The sequence below is a fragment of the Arachis ipaensis genome, chromosome B06, assembly GCF_000816755.2.
Source record: "Arachis ipaensis cultivar K30076 chromosome B06, Araip1.1, whole genome shotgun sequence".
In the NCBI taxonomy this organism is placed as follows: domain Eukaryota; kingdom Viridiplantae; phylum Streptophyta; class Magnoliopsida; order Fabales; family Fabaceae; genus Arachis; species Arachis ipaensis.
In genome coordinates, this window is record NC_029790.2 from 108,426,055 (window position 1) to 108,432,705 (window position 6,651).

Sequence of the window (6,651 nt, forward strand, 5' to 3'; positions counted from 1 at the left end):
ACCTCTTTTGAGAGGAGGTTGGGAAGACCCATCTGAAGAGGTCGGTTGCTCTGTCTTCAATCAGCCCAAGTCGAATAGCTCGACCTAGGGTATGAACAGTTTACATAGCTCATATGATTGTTCATGAGGCACATACGGTTGGTGATATGGTGGATATGGATTAGGATCATCTGGAGGTGTTTGATGGTAAGATGGGGCTTATGAGTATGGTGGTCGAGGAAATTGTTGAGGGTGTAGTTCATAGGCATATGGTGGTTGTGGTTGATAACTTTAGAAAAACCCACCATATCTATTGGATTGGTATACACCATGGGGGAGGGGGTGGACTATGATCATAGTAGCCCGGAAGAGGTTGTTGCCATGAAGGTCGCCCATATAAACGTGGCTCCTCCTGCAATCGATTAATTTCCCATTCCATAATGTGAACTATCATTGAATTTACCATTTTCTACAACATAGTTACAACCAAACTCAAAGCCACAAGGGTGAGAATTCACGGAAAAATGAGAAAATAGAAACAAAAGATATCAAGAAATAAAGAAAAAAACATACACTCCTAACTACTACCAAAAATCAAGAAATGACCAAAAAGCAAACTATTCACAATATTCACATATTAATAATAACCAATAACAAATATACATTGCAATTCTCCAGCAATGGTGCCAGAAACTTGATACGGACCAAACGTCGGTTTAGAAATTTTCAAATGAATTGCGTTGTGAGTATAGTTTCAAACCGGCAAATGACCCTTATCAAAGTTTAGTTTGTGTCACAAAGTTTCAAATCAAAATAACTGGAAGTTTAATCCTAGATTGTTCTCTCATAAAATTGTAGTGAGGTGTGCGTATCATTGGCTATAAGGGAAAAGGGGGTTGTGATAGCAATAAACAAGAAATTAAATAACAAGAAAGTAAAGAACAAACAAGGAAATTCAAATGCTAAAAAGACATCTCGGCAAGGATTAAGAGTCAAGGTTTTCTATCCAAGTCATTCACCACAAATATGGAAATTATGAAAAGTTAATTCTACTTCATCATCTCCTAAACATCAGAAAAAAAAGTCAAATAAGCATAATTGATCTTCATCCACAAATTCTAGCCAACTCACTAATTAGCTTAGTGAAAGACTAGCATTAGTGAAAACAAAATCAGCTAACAACCCTATATTACCAATCAACATTGGACCTCAATGAATCAAGGTCACCTAAATCCTCAATCCCAAGCCAAGAATGTAAAATCTACTCCAAAATTAAGAAAAGAATTTTGTCAAATATTTGGAAGGCATAAAAGAAAAATATAATAAATTACAAGAATTATAAAATTTATAACTACTAAAACAAGAAAGCAATAATCACAACTTAAATAAGCAACAATAAACATGAAAAGAAATCAATTTCATTAAAGGAAAATAGAGATTAACAATTGTTCATAAACTAGAATTAACAAAAATAAAGAAACTAACAAGAAAAATTAGGCAAATTAAGATGTTAAAACAATAAAGAGTAAAGAAAACTAGATTAAAGTAAGATTAAAACCTAAAATCTAAGGAGAAATTAAACTAAAGAAACCTAAAAATCCTAAAATCCTAGAGAGAAGTTAGAGCTTCTCTCTCTCTAGGAATTCTACCTAAAACATAATCCTAAACTACTACTATGACTCCTTGGTTAATTCCCTTGAATTCATGCTTCAAATGCTTCAAAAATGAGTTGGATTGGGCCCAAAATGGGTATGAACAGTGCCCCTGCTTGAGTTCGGATCTTTCCATGAGGTCATGCTTTCTGAGCTTTCATCTCTTTGGAGAAGTCGTGCTCAAGCATCTTGGTCCAAGTTGTACTTCTGTTTGCGAGTTTTACGCTAAGTTTAAATACGAACCGTTTTTTGTTTTTACTTCTTTTGCCGCGTTTGTTTCTCTTGGGAATACGCACGTGCCTTTAATGCCCATTGATTAGACTTTTATTTTTGTTTTGCCGTTTCTTTTCCTTCTTTCCACTTTATTTGAAATCAAAGAAAAGGTTTTGCTCTCCGTTTCAGTTTCCTTCTTCCTCCTGTTGCGTTTCATCCTTTGAACTTCTGCTCGTTTTTCTTTATGAAGTTTGCTTTTGGATTCATTCGTGCACTTCTTCTGCTCAGTGACAGAGACTTCCTTCCTTTCGTCCTCAAGGTCATTCCTTTCTTGGATTTTTGGAGCCTTTACTGCCTTTAGTGTGGCTTACTGCTCGTTGCCCTCACCCCTTCTTCATCGCAGGTTGGTACTTTACTTCATGATTTTTCTTTTTTGTATGCTTTTATTTGTCGTCGTTCTCATCGCTTTAATCCTTGCGTGCCTTCCTTTTGTACAAAGTTTGTTGCTTTTTTCTGGATTTCCTTTGAAAAGGTTGAAACTTTCTGCATATCTTTGTTTTTCTTTGAAGTTGCGATCTTTTTTATCTCTATTTCTTCGTTCTGAGAATGTGTAAGCTCTTAGGTGATGAGGTTTTAGTTGCGCTCTTTTTGGCGAAGAGGCTAGGGTTTCAATTAGGATATTGATTATTTTGTTGATTTTCCTGTGTGCTTGTATCTTCATTGCCTCCAAAGGGTGCCCCTGGTCTTGTTGGTGTTTTTGTGAAACCCCGGGTGCCCTTTTGCTGATATTCCTTGTGCGCTAGTTTCCTCACTCTCTGTTTCTTGTCTGAGTTATTTCCGTAGTGACCGGTTTTTCTTTTTCTTACTGTAGGGATAGTTGGTCTATGTCTTCACAAAAAAATATTGTTGAGATGTCTACCCAAGTTCCTGCTGGTATGGCCGACTGGCTGGATTCAATAGTCCTGATGTGTGTGACCGTGGCTGATCCTGAGTACTGTGTAAGGCTTAGGAGGTTCCATAGGATCTGTAGCAATAGGAATGATGAAAAGAATTATGAACTGGTGTCGCCTGATCCTGAGGAGAGGGTTAGTTTCCCTCCCTTAACTCAGGGAGAACGACCCTTCTTCTATGCTTATGACTACTTTTTTAGTCAGCTGAATATCACCATCCCTTTTACTGCTTTTGAGACCGACCTCTTATGGACTTGTAATGTGGCCCCTTCCCAGCTTCATTCAAACTCTTGGGCCTTCATTAAGATTTTTCAGCTGTTGTGCTAGGAATTAGGTGTCCAACCTACCACACCCCCTTTTTCTTTATCTTTTTGTGTTGACTAAGCCTGGAGTGGCCAAGAAGAAAGCTTCTTGGATTTCCTTCTGAGCTACCCAGGGAAAGAAAGTTTTTTCAATGTTTGACGATTCCTTTCAAGATTTTAAGAACTATTACTTTAAGGTCTGAGCTGTCGAGAATGCCCGACCTTTCTTTTTAGATGAGAATGACGAGCCGACCTTTGCTTTGTGCTGGAAAAAAGATATAGTAGCTCCCAAGTATTCTTGGGAGAGTTTGGATGAAGTAGAACAAGCCTTTGTGGGTGTTCTAGAGGAGCACTAGAGGGAACCTCCTCATCTGGACACAAAGAGATTTCTGGGAGATCCTTCCCTCCTCCGTGCCAAGCTAGGTAGCATCTGACTTCTTTTAGAAGTGGTTTGCTTCTATTGTTTATAACTTGTTTTCCTGGTTTCCTTTTCAGAGATGACGAAATCTTCAGACTCCATGAAGGCCTTCTGGAGGGCCAAAAAGGTGACAGCTGCCCAAAACTTGTCAGCAAAGACCTCGGGGGAAGGGTCTTCTCAGGTGTCCCCAAAGAAGCCGACTTCTGACTCTCAGGGCCCGAGAAAGATCATCCCGACCCCTAGAGTTCGAGTAATTCCATCTGATCCATCTCAGGCAACTTCTGGCCCTGCCTCATCTCCTAATGCTGCAAGCCGGCCTCCCAAGCGTCAAAAAACTGTTGGGACGTATAACCTTGATGACAAAGAAATTGATGGTGTGGCCTTTGCCACTAAATTGATTGCTCTCCATGGTAAGGTCCCTCTAGATGACGTCTCCATCCTTCATCACCTTGACTTTATAACGAACAACAGCATTTGGATGGCCAATGTTGGTGCGGCCTTATCTAAGGTTGTTAAGGAGTCCCCTGTCCGTGCTACCAAGGCTTTTCTAGAGGACGCCCAGGCTGAATTTAATAGGGTGAAAGGTCTGAAGGATGAGCTGGATGCCAGGGTTTCCAAGTTGGATATTGATGTGGAGAAAGAGAAGGAGTGTGCTACTAGAGCAGAGGCAGCTGCTAACTTGGCTGAGGAGGCTACAAAAAAGTATAAAGAGAGCTATACCCGGACCTATGGCGAGTTGCTAGAAACTAAAGAGAGGCTTCAGTCGGCCCAAGATGATTATGCTGAGTTTCAGGGGCACATGGTAAATAGTATGACTGATATGTTCGAGATCCTGAAGGCTTAGGTCCGAGTTATTGCTCCCGAGGCCGATCTCTCCTTGTTCAGCATGGATAATGTGGTGGAGGATGGCAAGATTGTTCCTGCCCCTGACAATGATGATGAGGGACCTCCTCTTGTGCCACCAGCCAAACCTTCTGCTTCTTCCATTCCTTTAAAGGTCGACCCTCCAGAGCCCGAGCCCGATGTGCAGATTCTGAACGGGCCGGATGGAGTTGTTAATGCTACTCCGATCTCGACCATGCCTCCTTCTCCCCCTGCCAAGGATGTTGCTACTGGGGCGAATTTAGATCCCCTATTACTTTTTATGATTGTGTACTGTTATAGTCCGACTTGTGGACTTTGAACTTGTTTATGTTTTTGTAAGTCTTCTTGTGGTTGACTTCTTTTGACATTTGGTTGCTTCTCAGCAACTTTTGTTTTGAAAAACAAACACTTTAAATTCTGGGGCTGCCTTTTAGGTGGCCTTTGAGTCTTCAATGTTTTACTTTGATAGACGCGTTTTGTTAGAGGTTTACTTTTTGCAACCCTTTGCAAATTAGGTCTTTCCCAGCCCGACCTCCTTTGAGTGGGTTTTCTACCCTTGCCCTTAGGATTTTTGTCAACCCTTTATTAAGTCAGACAAAATTATCCTTGTGGCTTGGTGTCCGAGCTGCTAGCGACTTGTCCGATGACTTTTCAGTGTTCTTTATATAGAACCTTTTTAGTCTCGGATGAATTTTTGAGATCATGCCTTCTTTGAGCGAAGTTTGCACCCTTTTAGCTAAGCACTTTTGAGCCTTAAGTTTTTCAACCTTTTTGGCATTTTCTTTTCTTGAGATCGTACCTGTGCCCCTCTAACGTCGACCCGTACGACCTTATTATTCGGGCTTTTTAGTCATATTCCAACAACTTTTTAGGTAGAGTTCCTGATGAGGAACCTTTTCTTTATAGTTCGTTTGGAAGACTTTTTAGCGCCGTTTCGACTTGTGCTTTTGCCTTTTAAGTAGTGTCTTTTTCGCAAGACTTGTACCTTTCGGTGAAGCACTTCTGGCCTTTGGTTCTTTATCCTTTCTTTGGCCTTTGTGAGGTGTTTTTGCTCTTTTCAGTGATCTTTTCAATGGTCCGACTTCTCTGTCGGGCCTTCTTAAGTTATTTTTAGTAATCCATTTTTAGGCAGACCTTGTCAGGTCACATTTTATGGGTTACTTTTTATAACGTCTTGCATTAACTTGCTTCTATCACTTCACCTTGCCGACCTCTTTGTAATCGGGCGATGAATTTTGCGTTTTGTGAGCTTAGATTAATGCATTTTAGTAGGAAACTTTTTAGGGAGTTGATAACTTTTAAATAATAATGAGATAAAAACATAAATAAAAGTGTATACATACGAGTACTTACCCTTCTAGGTTAGGCAGTTTTTTAGATCTCGGCCTGGCACCTCATTAAAAAAACCTTTTCAGGAAAAAGAGTGCGCCTTGACCTAAGATCTTTACAATTTTCTAGCTATAGTACCTTCTTAGGTTACAGGTATGCCATGACCTTGGTAGCTCTTGCCCTTTGAGGTTGGACACCTTGTAGTAACCTTTCTCCAGTACTTCTGCTACTCGGTATGGTCCTTTCCAGTTAGTTGCTAGCTTTCCTTCTCCTGACCGACCTACTCTGATATCATTTTAGATTAAGATGAGATCATTGAGGGTGAAACTTCGCTGGATTACCTTCCGATTATACCTCAGAGCCATTCGACGCTTTAGGGCTTCCTCTCTAATCCGAACTCTTTCGTAGACTTCTGGAAGTAGGTCGAGCTCTTCCCTTTGAGCTTGGGAGTTGGTATCTTCATTGTAGAGGATCATTCTGGGAGATCCTTCTTCTACCTCCACGGGAATCATTGCCTCCATTCCGTAAGCAAGCCGGAATGGTGATTCTTCTGTGGTTGAATGTGGTGTTGTCCGGTAAGCCCACAGGACTTGCGGGAGCTCTACAGCCCAAACTCTCTTAGCGTCCTGTAGTCTACGTTTTAACCCGGTCAGTATGACTTTGTTGGCAGCTTCTGCCTGTCCATTGGCTTGTGGGTGCTCTACAGAGGTGAACTGGTGCCTGATTTTCAAATCAGCTACCAGGTCTCTGAAGCCCGTGTCGGTGAATTGAGTGCCATTATCTGTGGTAATAGAGTGTGGCACCCCAAACCTTGTGACAATATTTATGTATAAGAACTTCCGACTTCTTTGGACGGTGGCAGTGGCCAAGGGTTTTGCCTCAATCCATTTTTTTAAATAGTCTATTCCAACAAAGAGGAACTTGACTTGCCCTGATCCCAGGGG